Below are 21,501 nucleotides of genomic sequence, written 5' to 3' on the forward strand. Positions count from 1 at the left end.
GTCGCGAAGGGTGGGAGTGCCTACTGGGGTCAGCGGGGGAGCTGGCCCCAGGGAGGGGTTACCTGCCCCTCCCTTCCTTCCCTCCCCATCTCCAGCTGCCTCCCTCTTCCCGCTCCTCCACAACCACTCACACATGCAGGGCCTTGGAGTGGGGGTATGTCACCAGGGTGCAGAGGAGGCTACCCCCCCCCCCCCCCCCCCCCCCCCCCGTCCCCTTCTGGCTGCCTCTGCCTCAATTTTATCCCACAACTTAGACATTCACATTATTCACACTCTCATTACACATACATATAGGATCTTGGGGGTGGGCACAATCACGGAGTCCAAATTACCATCAGGGTGTACACCTCACCCCTGACGTCGTTGCCCACCTCTCAATTTTAAATACACTTAGTCATTGAGGGCTAGCAGGAGGGACTATGCGCTTACCTGCTGCTCCTTGGCAGGTAGCTCCATGCCCTCCTGGGTTTTAATAGCACCTTAGAACACATATGCATCAACACTACAATGAGCGGGTGGAGGGAGGTTTGGAGTCTTCTCCCACCCCCATTCTCTGCGGCCTGCTGGAGCGGGAGGGCTAGTAGGAGGAGTTGGCCGTCCGACTGCGGTCTGGGGTGTGGGGCCTCCCTGCTGCTGCGGAGTCGGGGTGGTCTGCCTCTCCCCACCGCAGGGAAAAGGGTAACACCACCTGGGTCTGGGTGCAATTCCCCCCTCCAGGGGCAAGGGTACCTAGACCCGGTTTGTAGAGTACGCTTGGGGAGTGTGATCGTGTGTACAGTGTCTCTTTATGTCTGTCTCCACGTTGGTTGAGTGTGGAGTGAGTGCATATGAGAGCATGAGGGTGGGAATGGATGTTTGTGTCTGTGTGTGCCTGTATGTCTGTGTCTATATGTCAGGTTGGGTATCAGACGCCACCTCTCTGGGGACACCTCAGGCCCTCCAAGGTTTGGAGGCCTATCTCCACCCACCACCACTTCCCCTGCCGGTGGCGGACTCCCTCAGGTGTCGGTGTGTTGGTGGTTCTTTGTATCTGGGGGTGGGCGTCCGGGTACACACCGGCTCACTCCTTGGCGGCCGCTTGTCGGGGCCTGGGGCCTGGGGCTCGCTCGGGCCCCTTTGGAGGTGGGGTGCCCCCGGCCTCTCGGCCTGGGGCTCGGTCACTCAGGCACAGCTGGGGGCCGGCGGAGCTCACGGGCGCGTCACTGCAACTCCCCCTGACTTCTGCTCCGCGGCTGCTGGGCGAGCCCTCATCTGGGACTCTCCTCAGCTCTTACTGGAACAGTGGCGCGGCTGCCCCTCTGTTGGTCTTCCATGGTCTCTTGTATTCTGGGGGCCTCTGGATGTCTGGAGTTTTGATCTCCTCCATACCCACTTCACACCCTGGAGGACGGGGCTGTGGCCCCCCCACACTCCCTAGCAGATCATTACATGGAGAAACCTTTGGAATGCAAGCATGCTGATCCACACAGGTATGCACACATGGGTATTCACAGACGCGGACTAAAGCTTTCTTGGCTGCTGCCTCAAAGCACACTGTGCGCTGTCTATCTTGCGTGCTGCACAATATCGTTTATTATTTAGTAAATATTGATATCTATGACTAGCTAGTTTATTGTGATGGTGCTTTGTTTTCTCTATTATTATGTTGCTCTTTGTTGTTTGCTGTCTCCTCTGTTTGTTTTTTTTGTTTGTTTTTTTTTTTCTCCATACAGGTGACCCAGGAGTTCTTTTTTTTTTTCTCTCTCTTCCCCCCCCTTCTCACCGTCTCTTCTCCCCTTTGGTTTTCTTTCTTTCTCTCCCCCTCTTTCTCTCATTCATTCCCCCTGTCCTATTTATTAAAAAAAAAAAAAAAAAAAAAAAAAATGACAAAGGATGAACTGAAGCTCTGCCATCACGTAATGTCGCATACTGCTGTTTCTGATGTCATTTAAAAAAAAAAAAAAAAGAAATTAAAATTTAAAACAGATGGAGAAACATGCCTAGTAAGTCTCCACAGGATGGTTTTGTACATAGAAAGAACATGGCCCTTAAAGCAGCAAGTCTGACTGGTAAGAAGAACAGAAGTACGATCAGGAACCTCACGACTATCTGACCCTGCTCTTTGATCACTGGGTGGTGGCGGGGACTCTGTAAAATCTTCCAGCAGGGCGAAAGAAATAGCCCCTGTCAAATCCTCTGATATAGGCTGAGTTTGCACCTAGAAGAAGTCGGGGAATGATGAATGTTTTAGAAGCTAGCACTCCAGGAACTGGGATTTTACAGGCAATCAGCTCTGGGTTGAATTGAACCAGACAGTCACCAGGGAGACACCAATCTCAGGAGGAGCAAATCCAGACTACAGACAGAACAAGAGATGCAAGGCTCTGCTTGCGCCACAGTTGCCTTACCAATCTCAAGAGATTTCTCAAAGCAGAGAGTTGAGGCAATTATTAATTATTCCTCCTCTTTTAGAAGGAGAACTAAGAAAAAATGTTGATAAAATGTGTGATAGCAGAGAAGACTGAAGGAAACCATCTTGACTAAGCAGTTTTATTTTCAGTTTTAAGGCATAATCAACTGCAATAACTTTTGAATAACTCGAAATATAAAGTTTTTCCTATAGAGCAACCAGAGGAGAATATATATATATATATATATATATATATATATATATATATATATATATATATATATACATATAAAATATATAAACAAACAAAAAACCGCCCAAAACAATATTTTTTGGTTGGCTCAGGTAGTGCTGTGCTTCCTGTGACTTGGCTCTAAATTTGTGTTGCTGAGCAGATAAGAGTTGTTACAGTAAGCTGAAACTTTTTCTCACTAGTTGATACCAGAGATTTCTCAGAATCAACTGTTTTTGACACAAATAATTGTGTTATCCTGTTAAAATTAACACCATTTATTATAAATTTACAGACAGGAAGGAATTATGTTTGCTGCCCAATGTTAATATTGCTGTTTTATTATTAGCCAGAGCCTCTACTTGCTACCTTAATATTAAAATAGCAGATGGCAAACTTGCATTAACTTGCACATCAAGCAATGTTCGAATTCAATATTGCCTTACTGACTTCTCAAAATTCCTCCTAAAGTGTTGCTTAGTGTTCTGAATGTCAACTGTTTCAGCTGCTATTGAGGGAAGGAGCTGTAAGCCTGCTTGTATGCAGCATTACTGCGTAGTGGCTATGTTGGTATTGATACTGTTGCAAAGGGGCATCTAATCCAATAATAGCTATTAGTATCTGGGAATCAATTTTTTCACAATTCTAATATAAAGTGCTGTGCAGTTGTTTTATATTGTCTCAGCATAATTTGATAAATCGATGTCTCAGTTAATACCACCTGCTTTTGTGACTAATACAAATATGTAAGGCATATTGCTGTGATTCATGGCTATTTGATATAAAGTGTGAAATAGCTGTAAAAGGAGGAAAAAGGAGGGGAAAAAAAGGAATGACCTTGAGCAAGTCCTTGGTCTTGGATGTGTTTTCTTTTTCCTGGTGAAATTGCTCCACTGCACATCCGTCTTGAATTTTTCAGTAGGAGCAAGATTATGCTTGCCACATGTTCACTGAGTATATGCACTGCTCAGTACATCCATCCATGTTCCCTTTTTTAATAATTTCATACACTCTGCATAAGTTAAGACATCCTTCAACCCTTAGGTTGTCTTTTGTCAGGAAGCCAAAACATGTGGACATGCTTGTCTTATTTACTATCTTTTCCCTGTCACTTAGGCACTGTTAACACAAACAAGTTTTAGTTTAAAAATGCACAATTTTTCCTTAGTTTAGCCAGATTTTCACTCTGCTTCTGAACTTCAAAATGTCTAAAATTGAGATTGTTTGAAACTACCAAATCTGTGTATGTTTGAAAACATCAGTACTGTGTTTTAGTCTTGAATAGATGAATTATTAGTAATAATGTCACAGACATGTATTTGCTGTCTGATTGGGTCTTAAGCCTTGATTACATGCCACTGTGGTCACGGACAGCTGAAGACCCAGTGGCCATAAAATCATTCCTGTTATACTTCTTTGAAGTCCATTGCCTGGGGCGCATGCGTAGTTGGTGCATTATGATGTGAATCCTTCTCAGACAAGCCCACGCGGTCACAAAAAACAGACAGGCACGTAGATATCATATGGACCCTCACGCTCACCATTTGAGAAAAAATTTCATCACTAGCATACTCACAGACATACTCTCTTATGATTTGTCCCAGCAAGTCCAGTCAAGTCACCGGCCTCATCTAGGATGTCACGCTTCTCTGTGACAAATTGAGTCATCTTGCCTGTTCTGCAGGACGATGACAGTAGTAAGATAGTGGCACTGGCCTGTAATGATGCCCAGTTCTTCCCACAGCTCACTGGTATCAGAGTTGGCATTTGCTTGGTCCTGGAGCTCTGCTGAGTAGGCCAGCTGCAGCAATAAGGCACTGAACGAGGCACTGGTGGTGATCAATTTATATGACTTGCCCGCCAGGGAGGATTGTCAGCATTCGGCCTTGGAGGGCTGCAATTGACAAGAGGACATAGAGATTTTCTATGAAAACATTTGAGATGAGAAGCCACAATGTTTTTCACTGTGTAAATTTGGTAAATGCCTTTCTCTATCATCTCAACACAATCAAATGCTGTTGTTCCCTTCACAAGCTTGCGTGATGAAAATGGCAACGCTAGCAGTACATGACTTCATCCATGCACTCACTGAAAAACTGCAGCACCTGCTTCTTAGTGCATTTTTCTTTTTGGAGCATCTTACACTCATTTTGTGAGGTGGAGATCTCAGTGTGTGCCATTGGATTGTTACCTTTCCAGCTGCATGTTTTGTAGCATTGAACAGCTCCACTAGGCTGCCACTAGGCTGTGTGTCACGATTATATTTTATTGACCTGCTGCGCTGCAGAAATGTCTTCTATAGGAGGCTAAGAAGGCGTTGTTCTCTTTGTCCAACGTGAGGTGTTCCCACGCTTCTTTGTAGAAAACGTTCATTAGCTCCTCATTATCCTCAGCATCAGCCATTAGCAGGAGGACCACATCCATCTCACACTAGGCCCCCCTTGGTGCCTAGTGTGGCAATCTCAGTGTACTCAATTGGCACCTTGTCCGAGGACTTCATTGGGTCTTTTTTCAACAAGCCTGGTAGGCTAGCCTGTGATGAAGGCTTTTCAGAGTAAAAATGGGTGCAGAATTCACATGAGCACATGAGCACAGTACAGCAACAGCAACAGCTTAGCTGTGCTGCTACTCAAGAAAAAGCACATATCTAAGAAAAAGCATAGCTAAATATCTGCAACAATGTTTATATGGATAGAGATTCTCATTCACATTTTTTTTACATAGAAACAATAGCATGTATTGTATCACAGAAAATATGCCCATGCACTCAAACTGATACTGTGTTCTAGTGCTGCAGTTCTTTTAACTCAGCAGATTAAATATTTAAAACAAGATTTTTGGTCTTACTTAATTGCATGTCAACATGTCCTCCACTATGACTCAAACTGGTTTGTGGGATCAAGAAGCAAGTCTGTCTTGGGTCAGTGATGTTTTTACAATGCCCAACAGACCCTGGAGATAGATGGGTTAAACATGAGAATATTAAGTGTGGGAGTTTCAGTCCTAACAACACTATTACTAATTCATTCACTGGGTTTTAACATACTGGGCTAAAGTTGCCCTTCAGATGCACTTTTACTTGAATTTCTATCCTAAAGGCATTCCTCACACATAATAGCATAATTCCAGCAGGACATTTTGCATGTGGTGTATTGATTGTTGAGCAGAGTGCCTGGAGGGGTGACATTCATCTGTTACAGTATATGTAGACTCAGGGGCTATGTAAAGGCTAAATCTTTGTATGTACGTCTGTTTGTTTGTGTATTTGTGGCTCCAAGGAAAACGACAATGCCCAGCTGTGCTGCATGCGTTACCCCAGGTGATTCATCGATCGGTGATATAGCAGAGCCTAGCTCAACAGTGAGTGTCTAGACATGACAAAGAGGTGAGGAATACAGAGATATAGAGAGACTGAATCAGAAGGGGGGGAAACGCAGCAAACATGTGATGCTGCAGGTAAAGAGATGCATTTAGACACTCCAAATGTACTGCAAACTCAACATGCATTACTTAAACAGAGACTCGAAGACTGACACATAATTATGCAGTGTCACCTGAATTTCTCACCTCCTACCATGAAGCTCTTTCTTACATAAGCTCATGCTGCTCTGCAAAAAAAAAAAAAAAAAAATCCTAATGGCTACAAGGCCATGAAACATATAATGTCAAGTTAAACACATTAGAGTGCACTCAGGTCTACTAAAAAGGTCTGATCTGTAGGGGAAGAAAGAGGAGAGTAGAGCAGGATTTAATTTTTTAATGTATTAATTTACTTAATTGATTAATTTATTGCTCATAATGTTGGCTTAAAGCAGTAGTTCTTAAAGTTGTAATCACCAATTTAGGACAATTAAATGATTTTTGTAAATGTCGCCTACACACATAACCACATTGGATTTTAAATCAAACAAGATGTGATTGAAGTGCTGACTTTCAGCTGTAATTCAAGGGGTTTAACTGAAGTATTGCTTTAAATCTTTAGGAATTACAGACATTTTTATACATAGTCCCCCATTTTTAAAAGCTCAGAAATAATTGGGTATGTGGAAATAATTTTAATAATAGGATTCCCATGATTTGGATCACAAGCTGTTCCTCTTCTTCCCCATACTTTTCTAATCATTCTGCTTCCATAGAATTCCATAGAATTTATATCCAGAACTGTGCAGGCTCTTTTAAACACTTTCTATCAATGTCTAATCAGCTCTTTTTGTTTATGAGTGTAATCAGTGTAATGTTTACACCTTATTGTAAACTGTGTCTTTATATTCAAGAAGGTGGCTCTTGAATGTAGACTTTGACATCATATGGCATCTCTGTAATAGTGTTCTTGACTTGGCTAAATGTTGTGAAGGGGTTTTGCTTAACTGAAGAAAGAATTCTGCCATCATCCCCAATAGTTATCTTCTGTAGTTTTCCAAGACTTTTGATGTTGCTGTCAGTTAATTTTTCTTTTTTACAATGTGCCACATTGTAGATTTCTCTGATAGGTTTATTTTGGGTTTTCATCATAATGACGGCCTCCTTCACTTGCATCGACATTTGTTTGGACCTCATAGCGAGAGTTATGAGGTTATGAGGTTATGAGCCCAAATGAAGTTCATTTTTGGAATCGTTTCCAAAAGTATTATCTGCTAATTTGTAATAAAATAGGGGAACTGTCCCAGCCTGGCCATGAAACTGCTTTTCAGTTAATCCTATCCATCCATCTATCCATTTTCTACCACTTATCTGTGTACAGGTAGCAGTCTAAAGCTTCCTTGAGCAAGGGCAGTGCAAAGGCAGTGTTTGTTGTCAGATGCAGGCAGTGTCAAAAACATGTAGTAGGACTGGACTGTGGGCTTCTCTTGCTTGTGCTATTGTTGGTCCATCAGCCAAATGTGGAGGATATCAAAAATTCCTGATGATTTTCACTGTTGCTCCTTTCCCTGTTTTGGCCCACTTGTCAACCAATAAGCATTTTACCTATGTATAGGTCACCCACATCCAAAAATGTCCAGTTGGGATCATGGAAGACAACGGTAAATGGGATCACATTTATGGTGTGTTAAACGCCTTCTCCTTTTACTCTGAACAGAAACCATATGCAAACAGACACATATGTGGGACCATAATTTACCCTTAAGAGGAGATTATCAGACCACCCTTTTCCCTGCCACCTCTTCCAGCTCTTTCGGATACCAAGGTGTTCCCAAGCCCTCCAAGAGATATATTTTCTTCCTTGTGTCCTTGGTCTGTCCAGAGCCTCCTAAACATTTAAAACATTTCTTTTGCTTATGCCTTGGATTAACACTCTTGAGTACTGATTGTGGTAACATACATAAGCAAAAGCACAAAAATTGGTATTTATGTGGTATTTAGGTCACTTTTTATGGACCTATCTGTGACTCTGTGAGTTCTCATAAGAAGAATGTGCACACAGAGAAGAAATTACTGTTTATAATGTGTTTGCTTTATTTATTTATTTATTTTTTGCTATCAGGTGCCTTTTAAATTTCTCTAAACTATCTGTATTTGTCCATTTTTCTATGCTGTCGTATTACAGTATGACATGAAATTTTAAGGAACTAAATGTACAGTAGTGCACTCTTTGCTTGACACATAAAATGGTACAAAGGTTCCCCACTGGCCTTGGGCTCCACTTTAAGAAACCTGGGCCTGGAGAAGTAGACTTGGTTGAAATACTATCCATAAGCCCATAAGATAGCCAATGGAATATGGTCAGCTATGGACTTGTCTAATGCACACATCAGATCATCACGTCCATGCATCATTCTGAACCATAGGCTATCCACTAGCCATTCCCATTAGCCTCCTATATTAGATTTCCATTTGATTTGATGAGAGTTTTCTTTTTTCTTCTTCTTCTTCTTCTTTTTTTTTTTGAAGCGAAAGAGAGCCACTCTCCAAACACCAATTTAAAGAGGGATAGCAAAGTAATCAATTCACAAACCGGAGACTGCAAACTGAATTACCTGGATGGTGAGCCTGGTGGTGGTAGGGATCAGCAATGAGAGCCAGTTTCACACCTATCCATATCAAAGGCTTTAAGGGCAGGAGAAGAAGCTGTGAGTTCCTGAATAGTAGCAAGGGATCAGTGATGATTAAAGCTAACCTGAGCATAGCAAGAAGGCAATACAAAGAGGCTATGTGGAACTCACACTTATTTTCCTGATTGATTTTCCAGGCTTCAGGCTTTGTATGTCCACCTTCTTCTGTGGCCCTTTTAAAGGTGAAGCAAAATCTCATTTTGCTTCGCCTTGTTTTGACTAGCAGAGAAAGACTCTTTTCACTATCTTTTTTAATGTTTGTCATTAATGTTTGTTTCAATTACATTTTTTTTTATTTCAAAACTTCAACTATAGAGATATTGTTCTACATTGGAAAAATTCTTAAGGGCCACTATGAGCTATGTAGTCGCAATCAGGATTCATTGTTAGATCAAATATCATAACACCACAAGAGAGATAAGAGAGAGTGGATAAAGGTTCAGCCGTAAAATATTGTGCTTTATTCTAACCAAGTACTTATAATCAACCTTAATAGAGACAGAAATAAAACTGGATCAGAGATGTACCCACTTTAAGCATTTACACTGTCAGAGAGTTTTTGGTTGGAAATAAAGCAGCACTTCATGTTTACATTAGTTACATTAGTGCTCTGTGATCAAATACAATCAGCGTGGTTGAGCAATTTTTGCCAAATGTCAAATGTTTTCATGTGTTTTTTAATTTAGGATTTATTCATGTTAAACTGTACTTGCCTCACCCATCTGTGTGTGTGTACTGGGTTCTGATTTGTAATGAAATGGAAAGGATATATGTGCATGTCACTGGCGTGCCTGCTGGAAGACCTCAAAGATCTTAATACCGTTTCCTTCATTGCCCTCTCTCTCTAGTTTTAGTTCGCTGCAGTGTGTAAGTTATCTATAATTTCAAACGTCCAGCTATAAATCTTCATTAGTGGTTAGAATAAAGAAAGGATTTATTTTTCTAGTTCTTCAGAGCAGTTTTGCCATGTAGAAGAATAGGGCTGAAGTCATGGGGCAAAAACTAATCTGCACCTTGCAACTGACTAAAGAGTATTATTAATGGCTTTTACTCTAACTTGGGTGGGGGAAGTGCATCCCCAACCCCTATTCATTTCTCTATGAGACATAGACATTCAGAGCTCGTTAGCAACCAGGGTAAGGTAGGTAAACAGACTCCAGATAATATCTCACTTTTCTCTGATTTCTCATTATATAGCACAATGGGCTGTTAGAAAGCTTTTTTGAGAATGCGCTGGACATATTTGCTTAGGTCCTAATAAGATAACAAGCATCGTCAAAGGTCCTGTTATGGATTTTATTGCATAAATAGTACTATTATTTAAGTACTCAGGATAAAATGCTGTAAAAACAGATTCCACTTATATTCTTTTTTTTAAATTTGGAGTATGAAAAAAAGCACTCTCTGACTGAAAGTGACATCCATCACTGCATATTTTAAAAGTCACAGCAAATTCTGTAAAAAAAAAAAAAAAAAGAAAGAAAGAAAGAAAGAAAAGAAAAAAAGTTAGCCATGCATTAAAAGTGTCCAGTAGGTGCTTTAAAATAGACACACTCTGAATCATCCAATTGACACTCTTATCCCTCCAAGCTAGATAGAGCCGGGGCTGGATGTAGACATTTTAAAATGCCAGCCTATCTTTGTTTCCATCTTACAGAGTCCTTATTCAGACCGTACCACAGGAAGTCCATTACGCAGTGATACCCACTGTGGATGTGTAGCCTATCACAGAAAATTATTTCAAGTTCACAATTCAAGAACTGGTGATGTATTGTGTCAGCACATTCCTTTCATACTGTATATCAATAAATTCCATCCCTGTAAGTTTCACTGTATCGCTCCTGAAACATTTAAAAGTGGAGACACTGCAGAAATAGCACCGTACCAAATGATGTTTATCACAAGCGAGCATTTCAGCACACAATCTATATGGCCATTCTTTACAGTACTGTGTCTGTGTGTGTATGTGTGTGTGTGTGTGTGAGAGAGAGAGAGAGTGACTGAAAGAGAGACATTTCCCTCCCTTGAGTATCAGATTCATCTCATCTCTCTTCATTACCATTACACATCCATCCACTGTGAGCTGAACCCCTGGCTGTGGTACTTCACACAGTATTACTTCGCAGTCCCCCATGTGCCCTGGCAACTTCCCCATGCCACTCAGGCCCAATCTACCCATATTACTTCCCCTCAGGCTTCATCTAAGTGTGACTGATAGGGCCAAAACAGGAGAACAAACAGCAGGACTAACTTCCAATAGGATTAGGAGCTGTGAAGCATCAGCACACTTCTTTCTCCCCCTCTATTCCTTCCACAACAATAGACCAGTCCATCCCATCTGCATGCATCAAGGAATAACTTTAGAAAAGTTGCTATGAATGAAATAGACTTAAGTCAGTGTGGGCTGGAATGAAAGCCTTAGAGCCAAAGCAGATTTTATTAACTGGTCAACAACGCTACTCAACAAATTTAGTAAAACTGGAGAGAGAACCACTTTCTGAAGGCTCAGAGCCTGTCTTGCTTCTTTATTATTAACGCCCACCAGTGACGCCATGTTTCAGAGCAAGTGCATGCTGTTACAAAATGAGATCGGGGTTAGATTTCATGAGGCTCCTGAGTGCTCTTACTGTACAGCCCAGTGCTGCTCAGTTACGGGTCATTAGGAACGCCTGCTCCTGCCGTGCACCACACCAGCCCATTATCTGGCCGCCTGGTGCAGGGAGCTTGCTGGGCAAGGCTAAACATTGGTGAAGAGTTTCTGTCCTAGACAAGAAATTATAAGCTAAAGACATACTGTACAGCGAGGAGTAGTAAATTAGTATTATCTAAAAGTGTACAGAAAATATAGATGAAAGAGTTCACTTTTACTCTGTTTGACACTGTATACACATTTTCAAGTCCATGAATCGTAAGGAAAATTTCATCTGTAATACTCCACTGAATGTCTTAGTACAAATTAGCAGTTCAAAAAGATTTTAAGAGCTGGTAAGAATAGTTAGAAGCCATCTCAGCAGGGAGAGAATTTTAAAGAAGTAGCCTTAACCTAAAACAAACAAATGCTATTTGTGATATCACTAAAGGGTCTTGAAATGGGCATTGTGCATGTCTTCGTCTTCTTCTTCTTCTTTTGGTTGCTGCCTTTAGAGGTTGACCAACTGCCTTGATCTCACACTATCCCTAACATCCTCTTCTGTCACACCAACCCTCTCCATGTCCTTATTCACTACATCCATGAACCCCCTCTGTGGGCTTCTTTGCACATATCAAAAGCATCTTAGCTTTGCCTCTTTTGCTTGGCTTTAAACCATAAAAGTGCCGAATAGTGTGGTTTGCATAGACATTAAAAAACATGTTTTCAGCACTGTGTGAAAAAGCTGTTTCAGACTCTATAATTAATTAAATCAATTTGCAACACTTAAAATCAACCATTTATTAAGTCTTGTTAGGGCCTGGATTTTTTGATTTTTGATTTAGTGTAATTTATGTTTTCCAAGAAAAACAACAACAACAACATGACAACAGACAAGATTCTAAGACACTGAGACTTTAAAATGAGGCTTTAAAACCCAGTGAGTGAAGTCATGGTGATCACATCTGTCTTTACTGGAGATAACTAAACAGATGTCTCTGTTATCTTATCAGTGATGATTGTCAGAGGATAGAATTTTGCCAGATGGTCAAGCGCGGATATAGTTGATAAAAAGAGATGGAAGAAGTGGATGAGGGTCACTGAGTTTCTCAGTCAAGGCTCTGAGATCTCTTTCTTCACTCTTTAAAGCTTTGATACATTTTCTTTCTGGTATATCCCCAAAATATCTATACGTTTTACTCTGACATAATCGTTACACAGTCAGTGTTCTTATATTGTAAATATCACTGGCTTTAGGGCTAGCATATTATTCAATTTTCATTTTTCTATACTATAATGATAAGATGACATTCCTATTAGAGCAGGGTTTTAAAGTCAAATACATTCTTTAATCAGGCAATTGCTCAATCATTAAGATCTTGTACACATTTGCATCGTATGCTATTTGACTTTTTTCAGCTCTCCATTGCTCTAAGTAATGGTCCCAGTATCACTGGTGTGTCTGCAGGGGAAGCACAGGCAGCAGGAAGCTTTTGGCTATTTTTAGCATGATTATCTCATACTTCCTTTCTGTGAAACAACACAAGATGTAATAGGTGAATCTTTCCTCATATTTGATATTCCTGGGTGTATTTGCCGGTGAAAAGGTTGTGTAATTGCAGAGAGCGCAAATGTATTGTGTGCTCAGGTGCAGCAGTAGGAGATTTGGCAATAGAAGTGTTATTTTGAATGCAGTATGGCACAATTTCAAAAATTATGTAAAAAAAAAAAATGTTTAAAATGTACAACTAACATCTGTCGTTTTAATGCCAGCAAACCAACCTATACAAGCAGGTAAGCATGCTGAGATTTATATTTATCATGAGCTGTGCAAAACCTACTTTACAGACAGTGCACAGGCAAAAATCATGCTCTATCAACTGCATGCAAATGAGCTCTCTCCACGGGAGCAACCTTAGTAAGTGTGGGTTTGAGGGCTCCATCTCTTCAGCACTGCTGAGTTCATGCATGATTGAGAGTATTTTAGTTCATGATGCTGTGGTTTCTATTCTCGTTAATGGGAGGACACATATCTAAAAAGACTAAGTGTGTTTTGTCCTCTGAGACATCATAAAAAACTGGTGAGGACTTTATTCAGTACTTATCTTGTTTACATTAAGCAGTTAATTGCACTTGAAAGTTGTATACACATGTATACACAGTCTCTATACTATACTCTTTTATATATAGTTGTATGTAACTCACCCTTTAGCTGGTTCACACTCACATCACCACCATGACCAAGGATCTATACCCTATGCAAAATACACTTTATAGATATCCACTGTAATACTTTGCATGAATTGTTTTTCCATCTGAATGACCTGCACAAACATACTTTTGGCCAGAGAGGATTCTGAACTGATGACAATGAACTAACCATTTGAGATCAGCAAGCAGGAAATGACCTAATAATAACATCATTCAAATGCAGCTTTATAGTTAATGCACTGGTTAGGCTGCTCAATGCTTTTTATTAACATCACTCTATTTATCAATAATTTATTAGATGTTGCATTTAAAAATCAATGCTTGAACTGTAAACTGTAACAAAATGCTACGAGAATGACAGAAACTATTTTTAGCAAGCTAAAAAAAATTCCCCACAGATTTTTAGAGGTTGAAACACAAAACTCGCGGTGGATGTTACCGAGATATGTCACTAAGGATTATAAAGTTAATTCAAAGCACAATTATGCGTAAGCGATACCGATGCTATTTCACTTGGATTAGCTCATCATAGTTGACTACAAGGTATAAAAGATGACTGGTTACGAGAAGCTCACAAAGATGACAGCCTGTTTCTCTGTCCTGATGGTAGTAAGATATACTCACTATAAGAGCATGTCATACATCACTGAGGATCTCTCTCCCTTTTTCCACCACTCGGGATGCACTAAATTGTAATGCAATGCAATCTCTTCTGGATACTGATATAGTTCCATGCTTTAGCAAGAACTCATTTTAAAAGAGATCTTCCAATTCAGTTTTTAGAAGAATGGAGTAAAAAAAGTGTATACAAACATACACATACACACAAACACACCCCAAAAGAGCAAAGAAAGCCCCCAAAACAGATGCTTCTTTGCAGATATCTTTGAAATTCATTCAAAAATCTGGAAAAATCATTCACTGACTCAGAAACTGCAATATAAAGACGCTAACACTTCAGCTGAGGCTGTGCAGTAAACAATGGGTCATTAGAAGCAATTATGACCAGCCTGTCTTCTCATCACCAAATTATATTATTGTATCTTTGATGGGTGGTTGAATGGATAGACAAATAGGGAGGGTGGGGGATTGTGTGGCATGTTGTGGTTGCATGTCTGTAGAGTGAGTTCTCGTGTTTCTCTTTCATTTAGGCCTTTAAAAATATATATCGAAAATCTATAAGAAAATGTTCTGCTTGTGTCTGCAACACATGCTGCTAAGAGCATCTCTGTGCTGACCTGCATTACGCAGTTATATTTTAAGGTCTTTACTCTACCTCAACTCTTGATCGGCAAACTGCATTCCTGCACTGGTCTTCATACTGGGGACCTCAATTTGAAAGGGGAATTTGAGGATTATCTCCTTAGTTGTTATACAGTGAGGCTAGATATTAAGTGGGTTTATGAGATTCATGAATCTCATGCATCTTCTCATTAAAGTGATGTTAAAGTGCAGAGGTTTCAGCATCACTTTGTCAGATAACAAGAGAACGTAAAGTATGACATACTTGTCAAATGCTGAATTACTATTTGTCCATCTTTGCATTTTAATATCATGTACAGTATATTTCAACAAGAGAAGTGATTAAACTCGACATTGCACATGTGCCAAAGGTTATGAGAAAATTCTGTCTGATTTAACGAAAGTAGGAATTTAAAAAAAAATCCAATAAAGCTTAGCCGTGCCCCAGAAAGAGAAGATGTTAAACCGAGGCTGGTTTTTCATTTAGACTTTGCCTCTTTCTCTCCCTCCCTTTTCCTGTTCCCTTATTACCCTGCAGCTCAGAGAGGAAGGGAAATTATTTTGGTTGAGCCAGAACTGTAGTAAGGACAGACTGACTGAGACCTGTAGCAGGGGGCTGTGTCTATGTTTGAGACTGAGCTGGAATAGAAAGGTCTAAAATGGAGAGAAATATTATTTCAAGCATCTCTCTGACCTCAAATTCAACTGCAGCATCGCTGTACATCGCTGTTTCATTCATGAAGATGTTGCCATATGTGTGTGAATGCATGCATTGGAGTGCTTGACCTCACATGTGCACACTGCAGTGGATGCTTGGAAATGTCCTGTCCCTTGCGGGTGATGTGGGGACTGTTCACAGATGGCTGCCAGTGAAACTCAGTCTTAATTGTGGTCCACACCTGTCCTCTCAGGGGTAATGACAGCGTCTCACTTCGCTCTCTACCATTTGATGTGTCCTTCCGCTATTTTCCACACCTCTGTCCTCAGTCACTCCCGATGATTTTCTCTTCCCCAAGTGGAGCAGGTGAGCTTTTTTGGCTTTCACCGCAACCTCAACATCCCCACAGGCATCTCTTCTTTCCTGGTATGACAAGAACAACAGCCATGTCTATTCATCACCTTATTAACACTGACATAAAACTACTTGTTTCCAAGTTGTATCTTCTTATAGCATCCTAATTATGTGAATGAAAATGACACGCAGCATGGGTGTTGCTATTGAAAATACTGCACCTTCAGAAAGATATTATTATAGGTGTGAAATGAGAACAGTCTCCTAAAGGTGACAAATATCACAAGCAGGTTTTTCCCAAAGAATCCAAAGTTTAATTACACACAGATATAAATATCCCTTTCTCTCTAGCAACTCACAATCGACTCTGTACTTAGGCTCAATTTATGCACAACCAAAGCAACAAAAACTGATGGTGCTGCATTAAACACTGGGTGTATCAGTCCCATTGATCTGAGTCATTTTTCAGTTTTAGATTCCTGGTTTTCACAATGATTCTGGTCATGTTAAGTTTCAGTACTGTTGCTGAATGGTTCTTGATTTTATTTTCATTCTGCTAGTGCCAATAGTGATGGGATTTCCGGCTCTTTTTAGAGAACCGGCTCTTTCGGTTCGGCTCACTAAAAAGAGCCGGCTCTTTCGGCTCCGAACCGGCTCTTCAGGTTGTTTTGTTGCTTTAATTTATTTATTATTAACAGTATTATAAAATTATGCACAAAAGGAATTACTAACGTAAAAAAAGTGGTTTTATTTATATATGTTTATATATAAATATATGCGGTGGTCCCTAGAGACAAAACACGTACAAACTCCAAGACACATTTCTAGCATGAACTGAACTTCCAAAGCAGAGCTACTAGATCACTTAAATTACACAATTGAAAGCATGTGTGTATTGTTTGTGTATTTATACACAGGCACTCATATATATTCAAATAATTAAAAAAAAAAAGTTAATTTACCTGTTACTACCACACAACAAATCCAGTCATTGGTACTTGCTGGCTTGTGTAGCCACTCGGTAACAAAAGTTCAACACTGCCCCCAGCATCCTGGAGCACTTCTGTTGTCTTTTGTACGTGTTTTGAGTTTTTATGTGCTTCTGAGTTTTTACGTGTTTTGGAGTTTTTACGTGTTTTGGAGTTTTTACGTGTTTTGGAGTTTGTACATGCTTCCGAGTTCATACGTGATTTGAAGTTTGTACATGCTTCCGAGTTCATACGTGATTTGAAGTTTGTATGTGCTTTATCTCTAGGGGCCACCGTAAATATACTTTTATTTATTCACTCGACATAAAATGTAATAAATAAATCATATAATACAAAAATCAACTATTCACATTTCAACTTTTAACTATTTAAATTTTCAGCTTTTTCCTTTTACAAATTTAAAGTGAAACAACACAAAACACTGCAAACCACAACACAATTAAATATAAATTAAAATATGAAAACAAAAAGAAACATGCACATTCTCTGTCAAATGGACCTGCATGAATAAACTTTCTGAATCCTTTATCATCTGCAACTGAAAATAGTTGTGGATGATTACTATACCTTTCTAATGTGACGTTGTTGTCCCTGGCTCTCTTTCTCTCTCTCCCCCTCTGGATCTGTTCCTGTGCTACTGAGTGTAACTACTGCCCCTCCCCCCTCTGCCCAGCGTAAAGCACAAGGCTCGCATGCTGAGTGAAGCAGAAAAAAAGTGCGAGAGAGAGGGTGAGAGAAAGAAAAAAAAAAAAAAAAAAAAAAACACACGTGACGGCTCGCGATAAGGAGCCGGCTCGCGTCGTTCACGTCAAAGAGCCGGCTCTAAGAGCCATTTCGTTCGCGAACGACCCATCACTAAGTGCCAAGTGTCAGTTTTTATGATTTGGGGTTTGTGATCTGGTGAAGTTTTTGAGTTGTGGTTCTGGTTAAATGTTCCCAGTGTTTATGGCTTGTTAATGGCTTATTGCAAATTCATTTGTGCATTCAACGCAGTGGTAGCAAGCCTTTTGTGTGTGGGACACTCACTGGAATAACAGTTCAAGTGGCTTTATAATCCTATGAACAGTGTTGGTCAAGTTACTTGAAAAAAGTAATCAGTAACTAATTACTGATTACTTCCCCAAAAAGTAATCCCATTACTTTACTGATTACTTATTTTCAAAAGTAATTAATTACTTAGTTACTTTTAAAAACACGATTTACAACCTGAATAGGTAATAAAGCAATAGATCTGTCAACCCAATCCTACTTTTTCTGCATAATCCATCATACAAAATGTAATCAAATGGAAAAGTCTCTTTTTTTTAAACTTGTTTTTGTCACGGGCTGCGACGGCAGACCGTGGAGTTGTAGGGAAAGAAGGGCCCAAATGCAAGACTCTAGTGAATGACAGTGGATTTATTTATGGACAGAAACGACAACTACCGTATTTCCCGGACTACAAAGCGCACCTGAATATTAGCAGCACAAGCTAAAATCAGGGGAAAATCCTGTTTTGTACATACATTAGCCGCACCTGACCAAAAGCCGCAGGTGTTTCAATGTTGACTTATCATATGTAAGAGAATATGCACAAAGCGAATTGTCAGGAAAGAGATGGCTGTTTGGAGACACATCCCTTTTATTAATATTTTGAAAAACAAGTTATGAGTACATATTTGCATAACTTTTTAGGTATATGTACAAGTAGCGGTAATTACAAGTAGGAAACATGTACTGTGCTTCATAAATGAGTAACAAATGTAGTACATAACAATAACCTAGGGCACACCAGAAAAATAGATTGGACTACCTTTTAGGCTCAGGTGCAGTGACATGGCTTTAACAAGAAGAAAAGTCAGTCATTCACCACCATCTTCCTGCGCACTAAAACCACCAAAGTCCTCTTCTCCAGTGTCGGATACGAACAGGCTCAGGATGGCTACGTCATCCACTCTCAGCTTCTTTCCTTTGTTGTCAGTGTCAGAGTCGAACACCCTCTGAAGGGCCGTCGCGGTGTCCTCCTCTCCATCATGCAGTGTGTGTCTGATCACATGCCCTTCCGCCAGGCAACGTAGTGCCGTACAACACCGGAACAAACAAAACAAATCGTCTTACGATATGACAAAAATCATGGACAATCCATAGAAAAGCCGCACCTGACTAAAAGCCGCAGGGTTCAAAGCTGGTGCAAAAAGTAGCGGCTTATAGCCCGACAATTACGGTATATACAATCCAAGCACTGTGACTCCTGTGGCGATTCCTCTAAGAATCCCACACAGTGCACGTGTCCATAGCAGTGAAAAGGTGACAACTCCAAAAACCCGATTCCACTCCATGATTTCCCCTCGTGACGACGTTCCTGACTCCCGACTCCTGGTGACACAAAAACACACACAGCTCAGCAGGCAGCCTTTAGTAGCGAAGCCGATCTCAACACACTATTCTACGGAGGTACTTAACAGGTTCGACTTAGTATAATCCCGCGCCGACTGGGGCTCCGCCACCTTCATAAATAAGGCGCCCCTCATGAAGCCATCAGCTGCAGCTGGTGAGGGCTAATGGGCGGCAGGTGCGGCAGTCCCCAGTGCGGGAACACTTCCGGGTCGCAGTCCCCTCAGCGACCCCAAAACATCGGGGAGCACACAGGGAGAAAGGACAAAAAGGGAGAGAAAACCACCAAAACATAACATATGGAAAAACATATACAAGAAATACATGAGCTCTGGGTCATCAGACCCAGACCATGACAGTTTTATCTGTTTTAATCTTTTAACTTTATGCATCAAGCAAAAATTTAATTATATGCAACATTCTCTGACTTGAAGAAATTAGTTTAACATTTAAACCTATTTTCTGCACATTCCAGAACATAAAATAAAATATTTTTTGTGTTTACACTCAGTCTTTCAAATAGGTGCAAGTAAAACACAGCAGAAAGTAAATAAAATCAAAGACTAGCAGTCCTGTTGCTCTATTTTCACCTGTAAAGCAGGAGTGGGGTAGGCGAAGGTGTGCTCTGGTGCAGGTGTGGCGCAGCGGTCAGTGGAAGAATCCGCGAGTTTCTCTGTGAATTTCCCATTACGTGGTTGCGCACTCAGAGCTTGTTTAGGGGTTTTTTTCGGAGTAAAAAGAAGTTTTCTTCCCACGCACAGCGGACACTAATGTTTTTGTCACTTTTTATGGAATCAAACTCAAAGTAAGGTCAGTACTTCCAAGCTTTAAACGCTGCACGCTCATACTCTCTCCCGCACTCGATATATGATCCATTGTTGATCTGCACACAGCTGTTGTCACTAACGGCGCACTCGCTTACGTCACTGTCATGAGACATTCTCGCAAAAGATCACGGTTTTAGTAACACAGTAACGCAGCGTTCCTACGGGAAAGTAACGGTAATCTAATTACCGTTTTTGCAATAGTAATCCCTTACTTTACTCGTTACTTGAAAAAGTAATCAGATTACATCTCTGCCTATGAATAGGGATCATATTAAACTTTTCTGTTTTGGCTTTGCTGACAAATAAACAACTGTTTGGCGTCCTGAATTGTTCTGTGCTGCTTGCCTTTTCTTGGGAGTGGAAGAAGTGGGGAGTCGCACTTCACGTTATATATATATAAGCAATCCCTAGATGGGGGCATGCCAACTTCCCAAACCCCTGTTTGAGTTCTGTTTTAAACACCGTTAGCTTATCTCAGTTCGAGCAGAATAAAATATTTAATTTTTTAAATTTATAGATTATTTAGTTACATTAGAGGCAAAGATCTTTTGTCTGTCTTGTATCTCAATATTTCACAGTTTCACAATTGCTCAGCGATCCTTCAAAGACCAGCAGGAGCTGCAGGAACCTGGACAAATATGGGGAGTACACAAGCAATTCTTCTGATAGTGTCAGGGTCCCCCTTGTATAAAAGGATACTAGCAGCAGCCAGTAGAACCTCTCAACCACCCAGTAATGCACCTATGATCTGAATTTTAAAATCCTACAGTGTGTTGTTTTTCTTCTTGTCACCTGGTAGGGTGACAACAATAACCCATCAGTCTTTTACTGCTGAGGGGTAAAAATACACACAAATACTGTAAGTGTTGCACATATACTCATATATTCCCTAAAACCATAATTTTCCTTGATTTAACCCAAACTCTTGGATATTAAATCCATCTTATCAGATACAGGTCAACTCGAACCAGGAGTGGCATCAATGTACAAACATCTGAAGCATCTGAAAAACAGTTTAAAGTTTTAAAATATTCTATTTTTTTGTATTTGGCTCACTTTATAAAAATTAGTAGTATTTTTAGTATTTTTACTGCTCTCAAATGTCAAATCTGGTCAAATTTGACCCAGACAATATGTAAGGATTAAACCTGCCTACATGTGCTGTATGCGGGTCCTCTCAACAACCAACACATAGTGCTGGGAGCCTTTTAGTTTATCAGCAGTATAATTCACAAATACCAAAACTTTTTTGTGCCTGAAGCGCATCAACTGATAAAATTAAGTCTCTGACAAACTGTATACTATATATATATATATATATATATATGTGTGTGTACATATATATATATATATATATAGTATATATATATATATGTATACAGGAGGAGATAGAAGCCACTGACATAAAGACAAGAAAGCTCCTGACCATGCATGGAGGGTTTCACCCCAAGTCCAGCACCCTGAGGCTGTACGCTAAGCGGAAGGAAGGGGGCCGGGGACTGGTGAGTGTCAGCACCACAGTCCAGGATGAGACAAGGAACATCCAA

General features: G+C 40.4%; 1 protein-coding gene across 1 annotated transcript in view; it reads left to right on the forward strand.

Moving 5' to 3' along the window:
* Positions 1-21,501, forward strand: part of rtn4rl1b (reticulon 4 receptor-like 1b) — a 160,497-nt gene that overhangs the window by 92,282 nt on the left and 46,714 nt on the right. The gene's annotated exons all lie outside the window — the stretch shown is intronic.

Source organism: Maylandia zebra, linkage group LG14, assembly GCF_041146795.1.
Source record: "Maylandia zebra isolate NMK-2024a linkage group LG14, Mzebra_GT3a, whole genome shotgun sequence".
In the NCBI taxonomy this organism is placed as follows: Eukaryota; Metazoa; Chordata; class Actinopteri; order Cichliformes; family Cichlidae; genus Maylandia; species Maylandia zebra.